This window comes from Lepisosteus oculatus, chromosome 14 (assembly GCF_040954835.1).
Source record: "Lepisosteus oculatus isolate fLepOcu1 chromosome 14, fLepOcu1.hap2, whole genome shotgun sequence".
Lineage (NCBI taxonomy): Eukaryota > Metazoa > Chordata > Actinopteri > Semionotiformes > Lepisosteidae > Lepisosteus > Lepisosteus oculatus.
Window position 1 is genome coordinate 57,724,327 of NC_090709.1, and position 26,953 is coordinate 57,751,279.

General features: G+C 42.4%; 2 non-coding genes across 2 annotated transcripts; both read left to right on the forward strand.

Annotated features, from left to right (window-relative positions):
- Positions 1-10,782: 10,782 nt before the first annotated feature.
- trnal-uaa (transfer RNA leucine (anticodon UAA)) lies at positions 10,783-10,865 on the forward strand. The gene has a single exon. It is a non-coding gene; the product is annotated as a tRNA-Leu (tRNA).
- Positions 10,866-13,264: 2,399 nt separating this feature from the next.
- Positions 13,265-13,336, forward strand: trnaw-cca (transfer RNA tryptophan (anticodon CCA)). The gene has a single exon. It is a non-coding gene; the product is annotated as a tRNA-Trp (tRNA).
- The last annotated feature ends 13,617 nt before the right edge of the window (positions 13,337-26,953 follow it).

Below are 26,953 nucleotides of genomic sequence, written 5' to 3' on the forward strand. Positions count from 1 at the left end.
ATTTCACAAACAAACACAAAGAATCACAAAATAGGAAACTTTAATAAATATACCCAAAACAATATATATGAAACCATCTATTTAGGTTATAGTGCTCTAATAATGGACAGGGCCAGGCTACCTGCTCCCTTGACTGGAACCTCAATGCCTTTGAACACCCCCGTGTTCCTCAACCTCCTGTTTTTAATTCGTCAGCACCTCTGAACTCAGTTCCATGAAGGACTATAGAATACTGGCTTAGCCAGGTGCGAATGTCCTCCATCTTTGTAAACTCTGAGAACAAAACAACATGCACAGTTGAATATGGATCTTCCCATGGGCCTGAACTATCACTCTTTTTGACTCAAAAAACTCCACACATTGTTCAAAGCGAGGGGAGGTAGCAGTAACAACTTCAAACGTTTTCTCCACATTCTACAGATCTCTAGAAATAGAGGAGGTCAGGCTGCAAAAGTGGGGGAATGGAAAAAATCTCCTCTCCAGAATGTGGAAAAACTTTCCTGGATTGAGTCCTTTTCTCTGCAAGTCACTCCATCCCACCTTGTGCAGTGTAGTGATTGTCACGTTCTCTTAAGACATTGAAGGGTTTCAGTTCGAAAGCAGGAGGAAACAAGCTATCTCTTTTATCAAAAGTTTAGCTCTCCCGACAGTGCTTAACAGGGCTCTTTTCTACACTGAGCTGCATATTTGGAAAACATAAGGGAAGAGAAAAGTTTCCCTTATTGGGAGTTTAACCCAGGCCACCTGGGTGAAAATCCAGAATCCTAACCACTAGACCATACAGGAGCACACAGCCTCACAAACAATGTGTAATTTCTGTCTTTATAGCGCACTTGTTACAGAGCTAGCTGGCACTCAGAGTACTGCAAGATCTATTTACTGAGAATTAGTTGAAGTATAACGTCAGGACTATAACCCCAGCTTTCAGGGGGACTGCAACCTTAACACAGAGCCTTAGACCACTCAGAAAAGGTTTGTTGGCTTTTATAAGTAATTACATGTGTGAAATCTATGTCTTTCAGGCCTGTGAGACTACATCACAGAAGTGCAAACTTGGATGATGGGCTTAGTAGATAGGGCAACAATTGCGACACGCGCCAAGCCTCTTATGTCCACTGCACATGCAGACTTTGAAAGGGGTCTCAGATTTTATGGGTACTCAATTCTATACAACACTGGCAAGACGGAGTAAAGGAGCAGACCCTTTAAGAGACAAAAACAACACATTGTTACAGCCAATGTTAATTAAAAGGGCATTACAGGCGTTGGAACTACTGTCACGGATGTTATAAGGGCATACCGTGGAATGGCCAGGAGAGCAAAATAGGCCCTATGTGTAGTGGCAAAACGGGTGTTAGCCCGTTTAGGAGGTCAGATGATGTCAGGTAGAAACTTAAGCCCTCAGACCGCAGAGGAGATGGCCTGGTGCTAGGCAGGTCTGAAGACATATGAACCCTCAATACAGAATGAGGAGGAAAGGGTGACCCGGAAATATATAGCCCCAGACAAAGACAAACCAGAAGGACAAGCAAAGCACAGGGAAACTAGGACAGGACAGAGTGGGAGCGCCCTCTAGCTGTAGAGGGTGTGACAACTATTAGTTTTGAGTGAAATCCATTTTCAATGGTGTTTTTCCTGCTCATAACATTACCAGTGAGAAAGAGGATTGTGAAACCCCCATTGCTTAAACAGCGAGTGCGTTGGTGGTTATAGTAAGAAGTTTCCATAAAATGAATCATTATATTTTTGTAATACGTTTAGTGCCTATAAAAACTATTCACCCCCCTTGGCCTTTTCACATTTTATTGTGTTACAGTATGGAACCATGATGTATTTAACTGAGAATTGTTGCCACTCATCAACACAAAGTGCTCTACAATATCAAAGTGAAAAAATTCCAGAAATTTTACTAAGTCATCAAAATAAAAAACACTAACCCTAACACTCAATACCCAGTTTATAAGGTGAAAAATTATGCTTGAAGCACAGCAAAGTTCTAAAACCACCATTTGAAAAGCACCCAGAAACATAAAATGTCCATTTCTCAAAAGTAAAATCTTTAGCTTTGAAAGATTGTTATCCATGTTTTCATTTTTTCTTTTTTTACATAACATGCTTTCGAGAAATAAACTGCCTATTACAATGAAGGCAGCATTAGCAAATGTGCATCTAGCTTTGTTAAATAAAATCAGGATGTTTACCTGTCTCAGATTGATCACTCTTTGCAGGCACACTACGGAAACCCGCAGATGTGAGCTGGGAGAATTGACTCTTACAAAGAGTGTTGACCTAAGAGAAAAGGACTCCTCCTCTCAGTAATACATTTCCACATGTTGAAGAGTCGATTTTCCCCATTGCTTTCCCATATTTTTCGGTGTGGTTATTGATCACCAGTTATCTGCCAAGTCACAGTGAAACTGTTACAGTGAAAAGATTAATAATATTTATTTTATTGGAATACATGTGTAATGTCTCATTCTTACAAGCAATTTTTAAGGAAACACTAGTGTAAATTATAGTGTAAATAGACAGGAGCTATTATAATGTTAAATACTAGTTGTGATAGGTGAAGCTGCATCCAAGTGCTTGGTATGAATAGGTTATCTACGGAGTCTTTGACTTATCTACTCAGATGAGGAGCTAGATCAGTCCTTTTTTTCTCAATTTGAGTCACCATCAAGATGTAACATGGTCAAAGATGAACAGGAAACTTAATTAATGAGAACACCTGTATCACCCAAAATTGAATTCATAACCCTGAGATTAAGAGTTCCATGCTCTACTGACTGAGCCAATCAGGCACTGGTTAAAGTGCCAATCTAGTCCCTGCTGACGTCAATTTGAAAAGGTATACTTGCTGGCTTTCAATCCTGTTTGGACCGGAGTCTAGTGAAGCACATTGTATTCTTCATTGATTACTTAAAGCAGAGCAAAAGTCAGTGTAGCGGCGAAGCTTATTAATAAGAAAGAATTAAGTGTTCTGAGCTTTCCCAAATGGTCCCATCTCTGTTCATCTCTGTGGTGCAGCCACAGAGAAACTATTCATGCAGGCTGATTTAAAGTTTCCTTTGATAAGGGACAGCTCCCACAGGGGGATGCACTTAGCTAAGCCTGGCTATCATGATCAATGGTCATCCATTGGCACCTATCTGTCTAGGGAGTGCCAGATGGACATCTGGACTGCATTCCTAAGTGTCAGGAGTAAGTGACTCATATCTCACCTTGATCAGCCAATCAGAGACTGGTAGGGCCGAGTAACCCACGTGGGACTCTGATGCCCATGGAACTTTCAGCTAATCAACGAGCTGAAGTTCCTCCAGGTAAAAACAGGCAACACAGAGGGCCTGAGAAGATTCAGTGGAGAATTCTGTGGACTTTTCTAAAGGGAATTCAAAGGAGAATTCCAGGGCAGGACGGCCCAGGAGCAGAAGGCTCCCAAGGGCAGGACCTTCTCGCAGAGCGCCTCCTGACCATCCTGAGACTCAGCCCGGACAACCACGGAACGGCCAGTGTGTCCGAATGCCAGAACTTTCCTTTGTTCTAAGAGTCTAGAGCGGAGGTTGCCAGAGAGTAACCAGAGGATCCACCCGAGGTTAGCACCAGCAGCAGGCCTCATGAACAGGTCAGAACTGTGGACAGCTGAATCACTATTCAGAACTAGCTCTTCATCAGTAACGAACCGGTCCTCTTCCTGACTTGCTGGGACCCACAGTCATCTTTTCTCCTGTGCACAAACTTTGCTAGTTAAAGCCAACACTAACTAGCCGGTCAGTGAGCATCAGCAGCGCACCGGTCTAAATGAATGATATACTGAACGTATGTCCTCTTGATATATGTAACTCTTTGTAACTGAATGAATATATATCTTTTGTATTCTGATAACCCTCTCGATAAGATCTGTTAGGTTTACATGCATATTTTATGTATTAATAAATGTATCCTCGTGTATTAGTACCTGTGTGTGCGCGTTGTTTGAGTTATGTCGCATGGTTGGATTCTAAAGCCATCAAAAGAATCAACTTTGTGATTTACTGTTACAATTAATAATTGTCCCCGTAAATGCCCAAACCCTACAGAACTGGTGCCTTCAGAGAGCCACTACATTACATATTTGGTGTCCCTGAGCCGGTTTTCTTACATATTTGGCGTCCCTGAACTGGCGTGGCAAGACTGAAATGAGTCAACCAAGCGAAATAATTCATATAAAACGCCGTGGGTTTCATACACGACAATACAGTGTGCTGAAAGCCAAAAGAAATAGTTCCCCTTGCTCTTTAAGCAGTGCTTGATTGTTTTGTGATCTTTTGCGATCTACCGGGTTGATTGCATACTTGATCTTGTGGTTTTCTGTGGTAAAACTGTGATTTCGTACTTAAAAGTAATACTCTTTAAGTTTAACGATGGTTGCTAAAAGGTCTGAATTCGAGTCGCTATTAAGCACTCTCTCTAGAAGCGACAGGTCTGACCACGATCTCTTCCATATCTCCGTCAGCGGAGAAGCTAGAATAAATCTCCATTCTCTGAGAGAGCTAGCGAAGGACATAAAGAGATTTGACCCCGCAGTGTCAGAGAATAATATCGAGAGTTATATTCAAGACCTCAGGTATACCCTGCAGTACCTGCCAAACGCCACAGAACAGGAGAAAGTGTTTCTGGTTAGAAAAACTACCAGCAGAGCTGTACATGAGTGGATGGCTAGGCAGATGAAGAAAGTCTGTAATGACTTTGTGCAGCTATGTCAAGCACTTATCGAAGAATACAGTGCGTTTATTGACCTGACTGCCGCGATAGCCGCTGCACTTAATATTAAGCACGAGAGAGCAGAGTCCGCTCGCGAATATTACGAGAGACGAACTTATTTTGCAGGGCGAAATGATGAGGGTTGCAAAGAGAACACACATTTCAAGGGTTTATTCATTGCGAATCTCCACCCGTCAGTCAGAAAGATGATCTTAATGCATACAGATGCACAGACCATGAAAATGACTGATATTAAGAGATTCGTGCAGAAAGCCTGGGAGTATGATGTCCAAAGTCGCCCTGAGCAAAAAGCTGTTAAAGCGACTGTGTTCGTCGTCAGAGCCAGCAGGGTTAATTCCCCCCTGCTCGAAGGAGCACAGGCTCCTGAGCTGGCTAAGCCCTGTTCCAAAGCACTCATACAGGACCGCACCCAGCGTCCTAAGTGCCATGAGAACACCGGGGGAGGGAAAGGGTTAGAAAAGGCTGAACAAAAGGATTCAGTAGCCGCCCGCCTGGCCAGGCTTGAACAAGCTTTATTAGGACAGGGACAACCGCTCCCCAAGGCTGCCGGAAGCGTGAATGAGCTGATACTCTCCACTGGAGGAGGCGGAGACCTGCCCCCTCTCCCTCCCTCAGTCTATCTGATTGAGCGGAAGGGTTCCTGCCTGAATGAGGTCAGCCACTCCCAAGTGAGTGCTGACTCCACCCCTGAAGTCACAGAGCAGGCAGTAAAACACAGAAGAAAAGCAGGAAGCTTTTACCTCAAGGCTGCCATGGGAGATGTCTTACCTAGTGAGACACTGATTGACACTGAGGTTGAGAGGTGTTTGATGTCACACGGCAAGCTCAAACGGGTAGATCCCAACAGCCTCCATGGCACAGGAGCGGTGCTCCAAGCAGCCGCCTGATCCACCAGGTAAAGCACACACCTTTTACATCCCTAAAGAGGAGCAGATCTCCCCACCTGGCGATGAAAAGGAGCTTTCCCTGTGCACCCTGGCACCCAAGAGGGGTCAGGAACACCACCCTGCAGGGGTGGAAGGGATCCAGATGGCAGGAGAGCAGGTTGGTGATGTAGCCCTCACCCTTAGCCCTGAGAGGTCCTCTGTTAGCGAGGATCTGCTTGAGCAGCTGTCACAGGGCCACCGCCAGGTGCCCCTGGTGCAACATTCACAGGTTAGACAGGAGGTCCAGCTGGACGCTGAGACTACTGCGCTGTGGACACACCTGATCCCAGATGCCGATTCCCTCTGCTTTGACCCAGGGAACCTGCAGTCAGGTAACATTATTTCTCACAACTACCAGGTAGTGAGAGAGACCGACCTGATTGTTCCTGCCTCAACGGCAGGGTTTCCAACACACCCAGTCCCCCAGAAGGGACAGGGAATGAAAGCCGAGCCGGTTTTCTTACAGCCACCAGCTCAGTCTGTCAGTCTGAGTCTCACCAACAGTGGTTCAGCCATACTGGAGCTGGATGCTCAAGCCACCCGCCTGCCAGCGCAGGACATCGCAAAGAGGGGTGTCAGAATCCCCGCCTGCACTGACATGGGCCTGGTGGGTGATAGCGAGTTCAAAGACAGTGAACTAGCTATCCCAGTGCTGGGGCAGCTCCCTGAACCCCTAGCGAGGGAAGGGGGGAGCGAGCAGGTGTCCTACACCCACGCCCAGCGAACGATTGTAAACATGCCGATAGAGGGATTCCTCAATCAGGAGGGGTGCAGGGTGGACCTGAACAGTGAGAATGGGGTAACAATCCCAGATCACTCAGGTGCTCCAGATGACCACTCAGCCGAGGGTCAGGCATGCTCCACCGCTGCACCGCCCCCTGCAGGGTTCCTAGAGCACAGGCATGAACAAATCAAAAAAGCAGATGCCCTGGAAATGGAGGAGCAGCATCAGCAGCTGCGTCAGATCTCCCCAGATTTCCAGGATGTTGGTGCCCAGGATGCCACATGGCATACTGAGAAAGACACCATGTACACGCTGCGCCAGCTTAGAAAGGCGACAGTCACTCAGAAGGAGATGACTGGGATCAGCCACCCTTAAAAACTTTTGGGAGGACTGATTGCTGCCGCCACTGTTGTGCATTTGCTCTTTTTGGTAGGTTTGTTTGTTACCGGCACTCTCACCCTGACTGCCCCAAGAAGGCAGGTGTCAGAAATGCCAGAGGGTAGTGAAAGACTGTATCAACAGAAGCAGCGGCTGGAAAGCCTAGGGAAACCCTTACAGGGCACAATATTAGCAGTAAACCTTCATGCAGCAGTGTTAAATAACACCCTCCACACCGTGGGCAGGATTGTCGACGTGTTACAGTGGGATTATGCTTACGTGCAACAGGTCAGAATGCTGATGCAGGATCTGCTTAGGGAGCTTAGTGCCACGGTAACTAGCCTAGCCATGGGACAGATTCCAACCTACTTGGTTCCACTGTCCTTGGTAGAAGAAGTACTGAGGACCACCACTTCCGAGATGGTGCAGCCAGTGCAAGTACATCTTGCATACAGTCTAGGCAGTGCCATTCCCATACATGTCAACCCTGAAGCCAAGGAAATAGGTTTCCTGTTGAACCTTCCCATCGTGAGTAGCAAGGATATCTATAGACTCAAGTCTATATCGAACGTTGGCTTCTGGAGGGGGGACATGCATGTGAAGTTGACCACCCCACCGCTCGTAGCTTACCAGGAGGATGATCCAAATTTGTACCTTGTTCCAAACCTGGAACTGTGTCAACCAAGGATATCCACTGGGTATGCCCAAGTAAGCCATTCCTTAGGGACACAACTCAGAGGTTGTGTGGTATCAGAAAGGGGGCTGCCACTGAAAAGTGTAAAGCCACAGTGACGAGCAAAAGTGAGGTTAATGAACCCCAGGTTGAGCAGGTGGGAAAGATATGGCTGGTCAGCACACCACAGTTAACTGTTACAAGAACCTATGACAGACATGACACAGCTACCGAAGTGCAGCTACCCAACAAAACAGTTTTTCTACAAGTTCCTGAAGGAGCTATAGTGCATCTCAACGATTTAGCACTATATCATCTGGAGTCAGAACTGTATGAAACGGAACTCGAGATTGTGGACGCTTTCAGAGGACACAGCGTTGACTTGGATGAGAGAATCCAAGAGACAGTAAGCCTTGAGGGTGTACAGTTACTCGAATTTGTTCTCAACGACACAAACTTAAAAATTACGCTGGTAGGTCCCAAGCACAGTCGTTGTGGATCCTCTGGGGCGCTGGGAACAGTAAACGTGGTCATCTTGACACTGCTGCTGGGTAGCTGGATCATGGCTGGGGTAATGTGTTGGATGCTGTTCTCTTGTATCAAAGCCTTGTGGGGTAGTTTGAATGAGACAAAGGGAGCAATGGTGTATCACCGAAATCAGGTAACCACTCCCAAACGTCTGCCTGCTGCAGAGCTATCCGATACTGATAGTGAACTGCCGGAAGTTTAAGGTCTAGGGCTAATGATGATGCCCGATGCCTCATTTCTATGTACCTTATAACTGAGAGCAGGTATACGCAATGTTCTTTCCAACACTATTTCCTGTACAAATTCTCGAGAGGTAATGTGAATATTGGGTGGTAGAATCCACCGTGGTACAACAGACATCACTTAACTCTGTTTTAGTTTTGAAGGCAACAACGCCTCAGGACCTCGTGACCTTCAAAAAGGGGGGATATGTAGCGGCAATGCTTGTTACTAAGACAGAATTAAGCGTTGGTGTGCTTTCCTAAAGGAGGCCCCATCTCACCCTCCATCTCTGTGGTGCTGCCACAGAGAAAGTATTTATGCAGGCTGATTTAAGATGTTTTCTTTTGATAAGGAACAAGCTCCCAGACGGGGATGCGCTTAGCTAAGCCTGGCTATCATGATCAATGGTCATCCATTGGCGCCTATCAGTCTAGGGAGTGCCGAATGGACATCTGGACTGCATTCCTAAGTGTCAAGAGTAAGTGACTTATATCTCATCTTGACCAACCAATCAGGGACTGGCAGGGCGTGGTAATACCACGTGGGTCTCCAACGCCCGCCAAACTCTCAACCAATCAGCACACATCTGGGCCTTGGTCAAAAAGGGAGTGCAAGCTCAGATCGGGGCTCTCCTTGGCCATTTTCGCGCATCCTCAGAGACAATCACGTGACAACTGCTGTTGTCTGCAAAAGGACTTGGACTTTGTTCTAAGCGCGAGGCCGAGGATCCCGTACGTACTCAGAATTCTACCAACGTGAATGCTCTGCTTGATCAATGGCAGCCTACAGTTGGACCCTTGTCGACAACCTGAATAGCTTATTCAGAAGCAGCGCTGGACCGGGAACGAACCAGCTTCTTCCCAGGCAAAAGAGTGACTTGTGAGGACTCGCGGTCACACTCTGTGCATAGAGACTTTCTACTAGCCAGCCAGACTCCTGGTAGATCCCCTCGGAGCAACGACTGCCCTGCACGCCGCAGTCAGATTCCTCCGCCCGTCCTACTCCGAGCTGCACCTTGACTGGTTGGCCGGTAGCCAGAGGACGCCGACACAACGCCCATTGGACAACCGCTGCAACAGAGGCTGCAACAGAGCCTGTCAGCTGGTTTGGTGTTCGTGCCGGGAGATTCCAAATCCATACACAGTGGATAAGTAAACCCCATGTTCTACATTGCGTCTCGAGAATTCAATTGTACCTCAACACAAGATGTTATCAATTTAATTCATGAGTAATGTATTTACTTCCGAGTTTAGAGTAACAGTGGGTAATAACACTGGTTCGTATCCAGGCAGACTAGTATATCTTTGGTGCACAATTTATTTTAATTAATGTATCTCGTGTATTGAACCCGTGTGTGTGCATTGTTAGTTGTTCTGACGATTGATTTTCTAAAAGCTACAACGAACAACCTTGTGATTACTGTTACAATTAATAATTGTCTCAGTAAACCCATCAAACCACTACACTATTGAGCCATGAAGAAGACCCACCTGTCCCAGTGTATTACCTGTAGTGTTACTTTCAGAAAATCATAAAAAAATAAAGAGGCCACAGCCACAGCAAGGTTGTATGAGGTTAGGGGCCCTGTCTGGTGTGTAAAACATATGGTTTCAGCAGTGTGGCTGTTGTATTTGAATTACTATTGAGCCATGAAAAAGACCCCCCTATCCCAGTGTATACCTGTAGTGTTATCTTCAGAAAATCATAAGAAATAAAGGTTCCACAACCCAAAACAAAGCTGGGAAAAGTCAGAAGACCTGCTTGGTGTGCAAAACACTTACTTGCAGCATTGTGGGTGCTGTGATTTAAATGCTATTGGCTTGTGAACAGAATACCCCTATCCCAGTGCATTGTGCCATATTAAATAAAAGCACGAGAAAAAGAGATTCAGAACGCAAAGCTGTGTCAGTGTTCTGTGTAAAAAATCGGTTTGAACATCATGGGAGCTGTTTTTAATGAGCTGCTGAGTAAAGAATATTTTAATCTTCCTGCTGTCAGCAGTATTGTCAATATAGTTGACCCTTACCTGAATGAAAACAGGGCGTAAAGGAAGGGTTTCAGAAATCAAACAAAGCTTTATTCCTGTGCTTACAGTCTGGGTAATTGGAGACTGCGCTGTTCTGATTCCTATGGTCATATACGGGTTATTCGCACGAAGCCGTATTGAACAGTATTTTTTGCGTTGTGAACGTCTGTACACAGCGGTCCTCCGGGTTCCAGTAAGTGCGTAATTACGCATCGATGAAAAACCGGAGGTTTAAAAAAAGATAATTAGCCCACTGATACTTAGATGTAGAGGCTGTGGAAATATCCACAAGTCTTGGTCTTTAAAATGCATTTGGTTTGACAGCGTTCTGTGCTTCCATTGGGAAGATATGGACAAAAGAATATTCGTGCTCGGTCAAAAAAATGTCATAAAAACGAAAAAGTAAAGGCTGAGAAAGCATTCACAATGTATTTTATACACAAAGGAAGTATTCTCGCTACTCTAAGAGGTTTCGTGGTTTATATTTTTTTTAATTGTTGAATCATATTTAAATGTTAAACAACTGAAGAGCCGATCGCTATAGACCAGGATGGCCGAGTGGTTAAGGCGTTGGACTTAAGATCCAATGGACAAATGTCCACGTGGGTTCAATCCCCACTCCTGGTAGTGTTGTAATAAGTTTTAAGTGACAGAACACTTTGATGATTTACACTCTATTTAAATATGAATTTACTAAATTTCAGTTCAGTTCTCTTCACTCCCACTCCCTGGCATAACTGAGCTCTCACTATCGCATACTGAAGGCTTTACATGCATTAGCTGTGATTCAGTTCCCAATAAAGACGGAATCAAACAGTTTGTTCTGTCTCTCATGGTGATCCTCTTCTCGATCCAAATGAAATGTTTAATATGATGCCTCGAGAAAAAAAAGGAGTGAATTTCCGCCTGTAATTATTGATGCCCCATCAAATATTTTGTAACATCCCCGGAAGATTATACAGTAGAATCCTGGTATGTGGCTTAAATTCAAGGTAAACAAGACTAAAGAAACGAGTTGGAAACTTGATGTCGAACTGGAATTTAAGTACCCGGAATATTTCACTACATTGGGCAATATGTGCCAGAGAGGACCACTTGAAATCCCTTCGATAGCTCAGTTGGTAGCGCGGTTGACTGTATTAGAAACAGTTAGGAATCCTTAAGTCGCTGTTTTGACTACAGCTCGAAGAAAGGTGCTTTTGTGAACTTTAATTAAATAGTTAAAATAGCGAATCTTTTTCACTCAGACGTTGATCAAAAGCTCAATAAACGATGAAGCAGAGGCTCTTGTTCCGAATTCAGCTTTGAATTAAGGGACTACGCTGTCCGATTTGTAATTCAAAAGTAGATACAAATGTCACTGTTTTCAAAGGATATGTACTTAATTGGCTTTATGATTTGGTATTGATTTTGTATCATTATATTATTACGTTTGTGCTTTCTGTGTTTTTTATCGTATTGTGAACTTATTTTTTAAACAAATGCTTACAAAGGCAAACACAGCACACATCTGTTTATACCAGCGGTTAATTGTACATTTTTATTTAGTACAATCTACTGTATTTTTAGAAATAAATGGCATACTGTGCACGATATGTTGCAGAAACACAACCTGATATTTTCATAATTATTATTTTAATCATTTGACAAGTATGAGGTCCCGGATCCAAATCTTCAGTTCTGATTTTTTTTAAAGTGATATCTTCTCTTCCTCTCGTGGAAATCACAAGATGTGAGCAAATGTTTTTTGTTCTTTTTTTTTTCACGTTGCGATCCAAAGAGCCTCAGACGCACAGTCTGATAGTAACCAAACCAGAATGGATTCTGCTGGGAGCCGGACTGAGCTCATTCTCACTCCCTGTGCTGAAAACAGAATTATCTCTTCCCCGAACATCGTCTACAGCTGCTAGATATTGCTCTCTGTCCTACTGCTCCAGCAATTCCTTTGACCAAAGACAGATCACTTGTGCGCTTTTAAACTTCTTATCACTACAGGCTCTTTGATGGCTCATGCTGATCGTCCTGTGGATCCAAAAGAAAATATTAAAGCTGATACTGATATTTTTGATTGTAATTTGCATCTAGCTACAACGTCCCTGGAAAAGATAATTTATTAGTTGCGTGCAATCGGAATCTTTTACTTTACGTATGGTAGTGGAAATAGTTTTAAAAATGTTTTCTAAAGAAGATTGTATTGCCAGGACCTGCCTTTAGCGCTCAGTAGCGATGACGCTGTTGATATAGATGGAGAAGAAATGTAAGATGAATTGATGATCTAAGCTAAAATAGCCCTAACACGCCTGCTGTAACAGTGTTTGTATTCATAGCAAGTAATATTCTTTTTCAAACCCAAACGTTGCTTTTGCATTAAGTGTTATGTAACCATTAGCGGTTTCTGTAGCTTCTGAAGAGCGCACTTTTCCAAACTGAAGCCTATAAGAACATTATTCAAGATGCACCATGGCCCAGAATCGTGCATCGGGACAAGGATTAACATCAATTGAAAGTACTCCCAAATAAAAGATTTGACCGAAAAATTAAAAGAGTAGGCAAGTATTAAAACAAAACCATAACTTCTTGACTTCCAATCTCTTTCCATGTAAAATGACATATTCAGTGGACTCATGCCGAGGTTGTGAGTTTAAGCCTCACCTGCAGCAGCCTGGTTTTCTGTCTTGACAGGTAAACAGAGTTTTGTGTTATTTGCTAAATGGAGAGAGGATTCTGTGTTAATTGTGCTCCTCCTGGGAGAGGTCAAGATGTGACGTTCACGAGGCTGGTGGTAAATATCCTGTCCAGGAATATACGGGGCTGTAGGGGGTCAGATCTATAGATGTAGTAAACACATTAGTGGAGACGGTGTGTCTGCTCTCCGTGAGAGAGCCGGGCGGAAAGAATAATCTGTGGTCTGGGGAGAAGAGGCCCTCGTTGGAAGAGCGGCGCTCCTCACAGGAGAGAATGAAAACAATCTTTTTCAGGGACGCTGATTTTTCTCTTTGGGTGAATTAAAAGCACTTGTCCCAAGTGACCTCGTGGCGCAACGGTAGCGCGTCTGACTCCAGATCAGAAGGTTGCGTGTTCAAATCACGTCGAGGTCAGCTGATGAGTTTGCAGGTGCTGCTGGTGCCGAACCCGGAATTTACACCATGCAGTCGGATTTTAGCTGTACACCACCTAGGTAATCCGAACGAAGTAACAGAACAGTACAGAACACCCAGTCAGGAGTTTATGCAGCATTTAATCTTGAACACGACAAGAGAAAAGGCACACTGCACATCCGCATAACATCGCGTCCTACTTTAGAGACAGTGACATCAGAGAATGGAAGTTTCAAACCCCTTTTCTGTTACAGGTTCAAGCAAACCTGAAAGTTAGGGAGTGTTTGGTCATTTTTGTATGAAAAAGTGTCTGAAGCCTGTAATTATAATTTGCCCTTCTTTTAATTGTGGTTGAAATCCACTCCCATGTACCAGGACCTTACAGTATATTCATGTTTTCTTAAATGACTAACTATTGGACTATTGGACATTAGTTGGTGTTTTTTTTTTTTGTAACGATTTGCTATTTCATGCAGGAAAGAAAGGAACCCAGACCCAACGTTTGCTTTCAGGTGGGGTTCATTTACATAACAGACATCTATTTCTGAGGAGCCTGATTTGAATCACACAACCCCGGTAGAAGTCGGATCGACAATCTTATAAACCGAAATCAGACGCGTTATCCATTAAACCACTAGCCCGTCACATAAATTAATTGCACCATGGTGAGTTCAGTGCCGCTACTAGTAATACCCCACCCCCATCTTAAATTTCTAAGTGAGAAACGTGTTTTCTACATTTTTTTTTAGTTTTAAAAAATCATCACTTTTAAGCAGACAAAGCCTTTATGTGTCGCTCTGAATTTCTAATTGATTTAGAATTCCAAGACAAAAGCGTTTCGTTCCACAACGGCGTGAAATGATCACGTCTTTCACTCTACTTCTCTCTAGTAGTGTACGAAGTAAATTACTTTCGCAGTAATTAATTTATTTATTATATTTATTAATAAAAAAATTAAAATAAATTTACTTCGTACACTATGCAGAGTGCCGTATACTCCTAGTTGCGGCACACACGATATATGCAGTAAAAAGCCTCAGGCACTGTGTTAGATGTGTTTTCGACGTTATATATGCGTTTATTAATGTCGTCGATTTTACGGTTGCAATTCGACATTGATTATACGTCGTATAGCCGTATTTTCGCCGTGAATATACGTATATTCGACGAATCACTGCCCACTGCAAAGGAACAAGTGATACTGTAGGTTTATTCCATGCTGAAAAGAGAAGAGAAGAGAAGAGAGAAAACATAACGTTTCAGCTGTGAAACCTTCTTCAGGTTTGTTTTCTCTCTTCTCTTTTCAGCATGCAATAAACCTACAGTATCACTTGTTCCTTTGCAGATACGAATGCTGACGTAGCTACATACCTGAATATATTAACCCCTGCCTTTACACTGTTTCAGTCCTGTTGTGCTCGCTGACAATCACAGTACGAGGGAAACGGAGAAATTGCTTAGCAAAAACATAACGGACAGAAAAAAGCTTCGAAAACACGTGAATGTGATTAGCAGCAGTAAGGTGTGCTTCAAATGTTTAAGGCTAATTTATAAAAGCAGCAGAAGAAAGGTGCAGCCTTTGTGAGAATTCGCGGGTTTTTATGCTGCTTGGACTTCTTTCAAGCCTATGAAGTGACCCCCGTTTTATTTTCATTTTCAAACTTCAGAACCGAATAACAAAAAGGTTTAATGTGTGACAGCATTCCGTTGCAAATACCGGTTCTATGATGTATTCAGCGACGGGAATGAAATATTTTAGCGCTGGCTCAAATGTGAGGAATTTCAGAAAAACCTGGAAAAGCAATGCTTGCTGTAAATGACAAATTTAAAGCGTGTAGTCAGCATGAACAGAACAACACAATGCTCTGTAAAATATGATCTGAATCCGCAATTACTCTTTTATCTCAGGCAGTTAATTCCGATACGATGTTTCCGCAGAATAAATGAAATGCCGAACTCCAAACATGTTGTTGCCATTATTGTTGTCACGACTATAGTCCCCCCCCTCCTTAAGGGTGCTCCAGCCCTTTCACTAAAGACTTCATTCCATGCACCTGCGCCCTATTCCCTGCCCACCTTAAAAGCCAGGCGCTGACGCTCTTCCGGTCTCTGCTCTGATTTCCATATCGTGCGAGTCCGGGACCAGGAAGCGCCTGGTCCCGTTAAGGTTTTAACCTCCGTTCCCGTTCCTGTTCCCCGTCCGCCGGTTCCGACCCGGCCTTCGTGGTTTTTTAAGTCCGAGTTCTGATGGATCTCCTGGTTTTGGACTTACCTTCGTGTTTTGGATACTCTATGGATTACTCTTTGGGATTGTTCGCCTCGGCCACACCTCCCCCGTGCACCAGCGCACCTTGGACACGCCCCCCTGTCTTCAGCCCCGTTTTCCTGCATGACGTTTCCCCAGTGTTCCCCCACTCCGTCGGACTGTGTCGTCCGCATAGGGTCCGGAAAGAACTGTTCGTTACAATTGTTACTCCTGCTGCTGTAGTTTTAAGCTTTGATCAGTGGGTATGTAATGTTGTAAACGGGCTGGACTACTTTGTTCAGTCCAAATTCCATTATGTGAATTTATGCTTTTTTAATATAAGCATTAACAATACAATGCGTGCTCAAAAACCGTTACTTAAGAAGCGGCAGTGTTTTGACAAAGTGTGGTATTCGAACAGAAAATGGTGAAGTGTTTAATACTTGCTTGTGAGCAGATCTCCCTCGATTTAGACAAATTCTTGTTCGGCCGATGATTTCAGATCAAAATCTGAATCAAGTGGAAAGAAAGCTGAATTACGCTGGGTACTGGGTATCACTGTTACGCCATCAGGTCATGCTAGGAGGATTGGGGGATCAAATTGACACAGAGGGACCCAATGTGGGGGCTGAACCCACAGTTCTGAGATTAAGAGATTCTTGCTCTATGGACTGTGCCTATACAGTATAACTCTTGTGCTACAGCAGTAATGTTTCTGGGTGTGGATGAACATGACATAATAGACTGACAGCAGGAACACGTGGCCCACAGGCAGTGACAGTATCGCTATATTTGGCTGCAGTATATTGTGTTGAGAGCAGCAATAACTTTCCTGCAGAGATGGGAGTGCCTTTAGTACAGCTCTTTCAATCAGACAGAGTAACAGGAACTGACCTAAAGTTTCGGCTGTGGATCCATCTCCACATAGGGGAAGGAGACAGTAAAATAGAGATGAAGAAACAAAAAGATTTGTGCTCGCTGCAAAGTAGCAAAGAGGTGGTCAGACACATAAAATAGCTTGGTGATAATTTGCAGCGACAGTTTTATGTTATTTAGTACACAGATTTCTCTTCATGTTCCTTAAGATGTGTAATTTGTATGTTGGTTGTAAGATTTTTTTTTTTGAGGGTACAGAAAATTGTATTGTACGACCAAATGTAAGGTTACGTTAAGAAAGCATTATTGTTACCTTTTGCAACGTTATTTATTTAAGACGGTTCTTCAGAATAGTGTCCCTTACGTATCTGTGACTGTGGTCCAACAATAACGGTGCTGAAATAGCCGGAATGTGTGGGAAGAAGATGGAGATGGAACAGGAGGCTTATTCAGTCGATAGAAAGGTTGTGTAGGACTGAACACACTACGGTTATGGTACTGGGTTTAAGAGCATTACGATCCTACAGTCTCCTGATCCGTAATCAGATGCGTTATCCAATGCACCACTGGCCCTTGTACCGCATTCCTCAAGTGCACCACTGTCAGCTTGCGCCGCTACAATAATAAATCGCCCCAGTCCAAATTTTCTCAATTAGGTGTACGTTTTCTATGTGTATTTAGTTAAACAGTCTTTCATTTTGTCTGTTTTAAAAATTGCATCTCTTTAAAACAGACAAACGAGTTTATGTGTCGCGCTGAAATTGACACATGAGGGAATTCAAACGAAAGAAATCACAGAAAAGATATCGCGCTTAAAAAGAAATCCAGAGTGGAGATGCTGGTGATAGAAAACGATGCATGAGATGCTTTACCTCTGAACTAAACTCGGCTCTTTAATTGTGTTAGGAAGAGTGAATAGCCAACAGTGTACATTTTAAAAATCAAAGCAAGACAATGAGACACAAAGAGAATTCGGAACACGAGCCTCTCCTTCATTGTTTAATGAGCTTTTAATGAACGCCTAAGTGAAAGACAAATTCACTATTTTCACTTTGTGATTAAAAAACACTTTTATCACGTTAAGCACTCCTGATGGTGTCGAATAGTTCTCTTTTCTACCTTCATCATTTGAGGATCCCCAGCTAAAATATCTTTTTAAACTACAACAAAATTGCAATATTTTGAATACTATTTAAGTTTACATAGTCACATTCCCGTGCTATTGACTTGGGCGCTCAACTATTAACTTCTTGTAGTTTGACTTGTGCCAAAAGTTTGAAATCTCTGCAACTATCAGGATGCTTAAGGACATCCAAAGAAACCCCATCACATTTAGGGGAGACGGTGTTGAGGTCGGATTAATTTGAAATGCGTCTCTGGGGACTTTTGATTTACCAACGTTATGTTTAACTGAAGGATACGCTGACTGACTGTGCCATAGAAACTAACGCACATCACCTTTTTCTACATTCACAGGTTTTTGGCTAAAGACAAAAAAATCTTTTTCGTTTCCTTGCCAGCTGGCAGTAATTCCTCTGCACTGACAAAACAGATGAGTATTTTATCTTTTGCAATTTGTATGGATTTTTTTAAAAACAAGTTGCTCCAAAAATTAAATGAACACTTCCATTAAATTTACTGTAGAAGCATGTTGCTGTCCATAATGATAAACTGTGTGGCAAGACAGGCACCACTGGGACTCAACCCCAGGATCTCCTGTTTACTAGGCAGGTGCTTTAACCAACTAAGCCACAGCATTCTCGCGTCCTAGTGTTAATCCTGCATCAGCAGGGTCAGCTTGTCAGCACGCCCGTCTCCATTTGGTGGTTTGAGCTGACGTTGCCATGACGTTGCCATTAAATGCGACCGAGAATAATCCAAACAGAGAACTAAGCCATGGCATTGGCATCAGATATCCCTTTTACAGCCACTTGGACACATCTCAATTGCTCTGAGACACCTGCATTCAGTGTGCGCTGAGCCTGCTCGCTGAGCAAGTGACAAGAAATGGCTTATGTCAAAGGAGTTCAATATGCTTTTTATGTTCAATGGGCTGTCCACTACAGCTAACACTGAAGCGCAGCACAGGCTCTGTGGTTTGACATCTCACAAGGTAAATGTTGAAATTGTAGGTGGAAGAGGAAAATTACCCTTGAGTATGGGGAAAGAGGCCAACTCATGTCCGGAGGGGGATAAAGCGTGTATGGCGGTGGCCTAGTGGTTAAAGCACTCTCCTCTTAGTACATGATACTCTGCACAAGTAGGTTCGAACCCCATCCTCCTCGAGGAAGGGCTTTGACACATTTTGACCTTTTTAAACTTGGTGTGCTTTCGTTTCGTTTCTTCGCTCCTGTACTACAGCAATAATATTTCTATAGGTGTATGATCATGGTAGCCTGACAGCAGGAACATGTGGCCCACAAACAGTGACAATATCAGAGGTGTCTGCAGTGTGTTGGTTTGTGAGCAATGATAAAATAACTTGACATGGAAGCAGGTGTGCCTGCATTAATACAGCTCCATTGAGAGGAAAAAGTAACACAAGAACCAACTTAAATTCAACAGCACGTTTCTGCAGCTGAAAACGGAACCTACTCCACGTGATGATTGAGCTCACAACCTTGGTATGACTCCACTACAAAAGCACCACAACCTGACCAATTGCGCTACTGGAGCAGCACAGCACAGTAACACATTTTCCACAGTGCACTCAAACAGTGCTTCTTCCCTAGCCTACCAGCTTCAAGACTTTTTTAAATCGATCAAAGATTCATTGGAAAAGGTTTGTAGATGGGTCAGGTGGGAATCACACCCAGATTCACTGCTTGCAAGGCAGCTATGTTCATCATTATACCCAGGACTGGCGCCAGGGGAATGATCTGTAGGGGGGGGTCTGAAATCCTGAGGGGGGCAGTGATATTTTGGTTTAAACGGAGCCGTTGCAACCATCCAAGTGAATTCTCGTAAGCAAGCCACTGATTAGTATTTCATGTTAGAAGATAACGACAAGCAATCTGGTATTTAGTGATAAAGAACAGTTCCATGTTCATCAGAACTCACGTGATTATTTTTGCCTGGAGCATCAACCATATGTGTTCATTTTTTCAACAACATCAACAGTAACGAGGATCTGAATCATTAAGAAATCATTGTAAAACTAACAGAAAGTACAAACTTCTATAACTACAGTCCTAGTTATATAACGATTGTAAGTATAAGGATAAACTACTGCAAGCCATTGGTCCACCTGAGCAAATAAGGTCATAATAATGTTGACACCCCAAAACATAGACACTATGTAACGTGCTGTTCCTGGATGGATAGCCCCCTGCACATCAAACAGTCTGATGTAGTAACTGTGAATTCGGGGTTAGTATAGTTATCTGACCATTGACAAAGTACAACTATTTTTTACGGCTCAAGTTAAGTAAGTGAAAGTGTTCAAAAACTTTTTATCCAAACCTTTTATCCAAAACTGAGGGGGGTGGAACTGTTCAGTTGAGGGGGCGATTTTGACATGCCAGTAATATTTTCACAAAATGTCCAAGAGTTACGAAAACACTTACTTTGTGTATAAAGTACATTGTGTACACACTGTAAGTTCACAACGCGAGAAATACTGCTCAATATGGGATCCTGTCCAGGAATATCAGGGCTGTAAGGGGGTCAGATCTATAGATGTAGTAAACACATTAGTGGAGACAGTGTGTCTGTTCTCTGTATGAGAGCCGGACAGGAAGAATAATCTGTGGTCTGGGAAGGAGAGACCCTCGTTGGAAGAGCGACGCTTCTCACAGGAGAGAATGAAAAAAAATCTTTGGGGGAATTAAAAGCACTTATGGGGAGTGACCTTGTGGTGCAACGGTAGTGCATCTGATACCACATCAGAAGGCTGTGTGTTCAAATCATGTCGAGATTGGCTGATGTATGTTCAGGTTCAGCTGGTGCCGAACCCGGAAATTATACCATGCAGTTTGGTTTTATCTGTACACCACATAGATAATCTAAATGAAATAACAGAGCAGTACAGAACACGCATTCAGGAAATTACACAGCAAGTCATTTTGAACATGACAAGAGAAAAGGCACACTGCACATCCGTGAAACATCACGTCCGACTTTAGAGACAGTTACATCACAGAATGGAAGTTTCAGGCCCCTTTTTCATTACAGGTTCAAACTAACCTGAAAGTTACAGAGTTTTAGGTAACTTTTGTATTAAAAAGTGTCTGAAGCCTGTAAATATAATTTGCCCTTTTTTAAATTGTGGATGAAATCCAATCCCATGTACCAAGACCTTACAGTATATTCATGTGAATTAAAATGACTAACGCTATTGGACATTAGCTGGTGCTTTTTGTAACGATTTGCTATTTCATGCTGGAAAGAAGGAAACCCGACCAACGTTTGCTTTCAGGTGTGGTTCATTCACATAATGGACATCTATTTCTGAGTAGCCTGATTTAAAAACACACGAACCCGGTAGAAGTCGAACCTACAATCTCATGATGCAAAATCAGACGCGTTATCCATTAAACCACTGGCCAATCATGTAACTGAATTGCACCATGGTAAGTTCAGCGCTGCAACTAGTAATACACCATCCCATCTAAAATTTCTAAGTGAGAAACGTGTTTTCTACATTTTTATCAGTTTTAAAATATCATCTCTTTAATACAGACAAAGGGTTTGTGTGTCACTTTGAAATTCTGATTGATTTAGAATTCAAAGAAAAAGATGTTTTCTTGAACAACGCAGTGAAATTATGACATCTTTCACTCTACTTCTCTCTTGTAGTAAAGCAGACCTTGCAGTGTGAGCATTTACTCCAGTAAATTAGGTCATGTATCATGTTAAATCACTTCTTCAAAACAAAACATTTCCTGGTGCACGTTTTCTCCATGAAAAAAAATACATTTTTCCCTTACATGATTTCTCGTTTTTTTTTTTCCATCAGAGTACAGAAAGAAGAAAAAAGGGAAAAGCAGTGTCGCAAAAAAACTCCATCGCCCTTGGGAGATGTCAAGCTCATCGGATATGAAAAGTGCCCAATAAAAGCAATTTCTCTTCATTTATCTTAGCTTCAGGGCTGCTTTTGTGTGTAGAGGAGGCAACTTGCTCAGCCAGCAGACTCAGCGCTTACTGAATACAGGTATGTTTTGAGTGTCATGCTGATCGTCTTATAAATGCAAAAGAAACTTTTAAAGCTGATAAAGTAATTTGCATGTGGCTACAACATCCCTGGAAGAGAGATTTTATCAGTTGCACATAATCGATATTTTTTACTTTTTGTTCAGCACTGGAAATCTATTTTTTTAAGTTTTCTTAAGAAGATCTCATGAAGTATTGCCAGGACCTACCTTTAGCACTCAATAGCGATATTAATGGAGTAGAAATGTAAGATAAATTGATGATCTGAGCTAAAATAGTCCTTACGCGCCTCCTGTAACAGTGTTCGTATTCATAGCAAGTAATATTCTTTTTCAACCCCAAACGTTGCTATTGCATTAAGCTTTGTGCGACCATTGGAGGTTTCGGTAGCTTCTGGAGAGCGCCCTTTTCCAAACTGAAACCTATAAGAACATTATTCAAGGTACACCATGTCCCAGAATCGTTCATCGGGACTAGGATTAATATCAATGGAAAGTACTTCAAGATTTAACTGAAATATTAAAAGAGTAGGAAAGCATTTAAAATAGAAAAAATCAGTTCAGATGATATTTAATTTTTGAGAAATGGGCACATACTGTACATCAGCTCAGTGAGCAGTGCGAGGTGCTCTCCTGGAGATGATGTTAAATTAGTTAAAATCATGTGATAGTTGAAAAAGCTTAATACTTAGTGAAACAGCCAGCACAAATGGTTGCGTTTGTGATTATGTCACTTCTCTACTATAGCAGCGTTGATAAAAGACCCTCTGAAAGCAGTAAAGCACTGCACAACTGAATTCGTTGCTATTTGGAGAAATCCACAAACTCGTGTTTTTCATGTGCTTTAAAAGACAGCCATACTCACCGACAAAATAACGACACTGCAGCTGATTTTTTCCGAAGCACAGTTGACCTTTCTGAGCCAAATGATGAAGCTCACCCAGTGAATACTATAGCAGAAGGTGGAGGAAAGTGCAACTTTGTAACTACTGCAACCACAGGGACAACTGCAATAAGCAGAATCAACTTCCCATCGAATGGTGTTGTTGTCTGAGGTACGCGATGTGAACGTGTGCAGAGAATCCCACAATCTCTTCAAAACTTGGACAAAGTATTTCTGATGGAGTGCTGTGCGCAAAGATTGAATAAGCTTTGCTCCTGCCGATGATTCTGCATGAAAAAGCACAGCATTCAAGTTTCACAGAAAAATGCACCTTGCCTACAAAACCAATTTAAAAAACAATTGCGGCACACTACGATTCACACTGACTCAAAAGTGATCACGGCAGATGTTGTTCCCTGCATAATGCTGAAGGGACCAAAGAGCATTGCTGTTGGGAATACAAAATGAGGCTTTTTTATGCCTTGATGTTAAGCTGACAAAGACTATCTTGAAACACCTAGTTCAGTCTCTCGACAGACTGTCAAGCAAAGCTTTTACCCATTGAAGTCGCAATAGAAGGAAGGTCTTAACCCACCAACACTTAGCAGCGGCAAGATTCAAACCTAACCCAGCGAAGAAAATGGAGCACAAACCCAGCACTTAGACCACCCAGCCACACTCCCAACACCTTACTCTTTTGGAGAACGTCGGGTGGGTTCAGCTCTTGTTGTGCGATGCTTGGAAATGACTGCACCTTCGTTTTCCGAGATGTTTCCTATCACTTCTTTGTCAGCTCTGAATATAGTGCTTCTTTGGAGCAGGCTTCAGACCTTTTATTTTATTTATAAAGGAGGGCGCATTCAGAAACGTGTAATTCCTGTTTTAGAAATACTTTGGGCGATGTGTTTTATATAACGCACAAACAGTATTCTGATTGTATACTGTAGACCTGTGTAGCAATCATACTGGACGTGACTGGGATTCTGAAATGTTTCTTGAAAAGGTATTCAGGGCTGCTTGAATCTATAATAAAAAAGTGACCCGAAACTTCCTACCTTCCAATCACTGATGTAGCTCTCCCTAAACCTGTACGTGATGTTTTGCAGATGTGCAATGTGCCTTTACTCCTGTATTAAAACTGACCTCTGTTGTTGGGCGGAGTTGAAGGAGAACTAACTGCACAGAAAAAGTACGTAACAATAAAATGTTTCTACACTTCAAAATGTCCCTTTAAATCCCTGCTCACACACGTCGGTGTGGGGAGCGGGCAGGTAGAGAGCTTTTACAGATGCTCATGATGTTTCTCATGAGGTGTTACCTGCAGTAGCATCTCTCTCCACGCCTTTGGAAAGAAAAGAGTGGCTCCAGTGCAAGGTATGGTCAGAACAGCTGGTCTGATTGTCTTAGAAAACAAGAAATTAAAATCAACAGGGAAATTGAACAATACAGAAATCAGTGCAGTATACAATAGGAAGCAATCAAACAAAATGCTCAGCAAAAATCGTAGTTGAGTAAATTGGTGGAAAAAAATATTTGTAAGCAAAGGAGAGCCCGCGCTGCGCGTGAAACACATCAATCGTTCAGCATTTCAGAAACATTTCATTGAATTGACAAAGAAGAGCCTTTAATGAACTATTCTTTACCCCTCTGTTCCTACTGTATTTAATACCACCATCTATTGTCTCCTCTAACTGTGTATTCTCATCCTGCTTATCTTGTGTATTTTTTTAACTTTATTGGTTTCATTCTGTAAAGCGCTTTGGAAAGCCACCTTTAAAGGCACTATATAATGTAAAGATTATTATTATTATGATTAATAATAATGAACAGTGCATTTAACACTGAGCACATGCGGTCCTTCTTTGCAAAGGATTGCAAAGGTTGGGAATTAGCCTTTCACTCGTGTTGTTGAAGACCGTATCCTGGCTTTGTTGCAGGAAATGTCTGGATGCCATCACCGGATCAAGGAGAGGATCAGGGTTTTGGGACGTCTTTTTGATGCCTGACACTGTGTGTTGTAACGGGTGTCATTCTGGACCTAAACAACAGAGAACACTGTTGAAATCGCTGAACTGCCTAGCGGACACTTTGTCGCCTTCTTCTGACCTGTATTTAATGCGATTCTCTGAAAACTTGGCACGTTATATCTGCTACCTTTATGGAGGGCACACTCATAAGAATCATAGATTCGATCACAAGCATCTAAAAATGAGCATGAGAAAATGACATCACGCTATAAGCCTGAATGGCACAAATTCTCCTGTTACTTCTGCAGCAAATGTGTGTTTTTTGCTTCTTAACACTGAGATAGTTGGAGATATTTGGCAGCAGTGGGATTCCAACTCACACCCCCAAAGAGACTAGAGCTTTAATCCAGCTCTAAATTAAAAACTGGGTGACTTGTAAGGGCTGGTAGGAGAGGAAAGGTATAAATGCTTCTTTTTTTGGACAAAGTCTTTATCTTTACTAAAAGAAGGAAAGAAATATTTGATTATTATTTTTTCACCAGTTGTTCTGATCAAATTATTGTAACGCAGTGCCATATTAAGGTATAATATGTACATGAACGTCATGTCTGAGTCGATGATGGCAGCTGAGTATCACTGGAGGACAGTTCATCATGAGTGGGTAAGCCTGCATAATGAGGGAGAAGAGATCGGCCTCTCTGACGCAGTGTCCAGTGACACTAACCTTCTGTCCTACTGTTCTCTACTTATGTAGAGGGTGAATGTTTATGTAGGTGAATGTTAGGTTTCATTCTTGTAAAATATTTCCGAGCACTTTTTTTGTTGCTGAAAATTAAACTTGTGCATTAGAATTAATTCCGATATTGTCACCTAATTCTATACATTGTTTCATCAGACTAGAACATTTAGAGGAGCTCAATTGCATTTATGAATTGCATAGTGATATTATTTCTTTCCATTTAAATACTTCAGTCAAAAATGTAGAGAAGGTGCTCCTGTTTTCACCATTATAAGAACTGTGATGCACCAGTAATATTTACTCTCACAAAAGTATTGTAATTGTATTGTTCTGTTCTGTAACAATCTTGAGTGACACAAACCTTCTGTTTTACTGCACTACACTTCTCCAGAGGCCAGTTCAGCACACAAGGATCCTCAGTCAAACAAACACTGCAATCGCTTGATAAACGCCATTTCTCATCCTTTCTCTTAGTGTCGGTGCTACTATTGTATGCAAAGGAGGCGACTTGACAATTAAATCTTAAAGAGAGTCTTCATGGAGGTGTGCGTCGGCAAGCTGGGCAATTGACTGGGCTTGTGAAGAAACCAATCTCATTCAACAACCATACAAATTGCACAGCTTAAGGCACATGAAGCGAAATCTGTGAGCTGATTGACACAAAACAATGTCACTTCACATTATTTGCAAAGTTGTTTTGCTTGTCTGACCACCTCTTCCTACTTCACAGTGAGCACATATATTTCAGTTTCTTTCCCCCATGTGGAGATGTATCCACTGCCAAAACTGCTGTCTGATTATTTAAATTATCTGTAAAACTGTTACATGACTTCATCTAATTGTAAATTTATAAGACGGTCTATGAGACATTTGTTAGAGTAGCTGAATCCCAGGGCTCGTATGGAATCACACACAGACGGGTCTTCTGTGTGATCTGAGTCCCACTGCCCAGAGCTACAGACTGGTCAAATGGTCACTATTGTAGACACGACCATCGGACCATCGGCTACAAATAATCAATATACTGATCATAGTGTCACTACTGGTGTTTATTACATAAATACTATATATAAATAATAAGATAATTCCACACTCATATGTGTTATAAAACATTTATAAACATTTTGGGAGGCTGACATACAGTAAAGAAAGTAATACTGAAGGGCTGGAAGTCCTGGAAAGCGTTAATAGAACCTTCTTGCTTTCAACCTGGAACAGAGCCCACAACTGCCAGATCAGTGACCCCTGAGCCCAGTTCACAGAGAGGAGAACCAGGAGCTCTTTTATGTCTCTAAGAGGGCTGGGAGGAAGGAAAAAAGGGGGAAATGTGACATGAGTCCAGGCTGTTCTGTCTGATATTGTTCATGTAGCAGCACTGATTGTCTGAATATCTTCTAGTTCTGGATTGTGAGGATAGAGAGCAGTACAGAGTTGAGCTTCTGTCTGAGTGTGAGTCTGAGCTGTGAATCTGACTAAGAGAATAATGATTTTTTATTCTGCCTGAGAATTTTTCCTGATAATTTTTCTTCTTTTCCAAGTGGTGTTACATCCCCTTCAGATACTCTACACAGACTGCCAGAGAGAAGAGGAGAGAGAGATGGACAGATAAGAGCACATACAGCAAGAGACACATACGTCACATACACATACGTTACTTTGAAGCAAGTGTTCATTTCTTTTCTGGAACAAGTTGTTTCTGAACTTCAAGAAATTCATACAACTTCTGAAAGATAAAATACAAATCTTGCTTCTCAGGA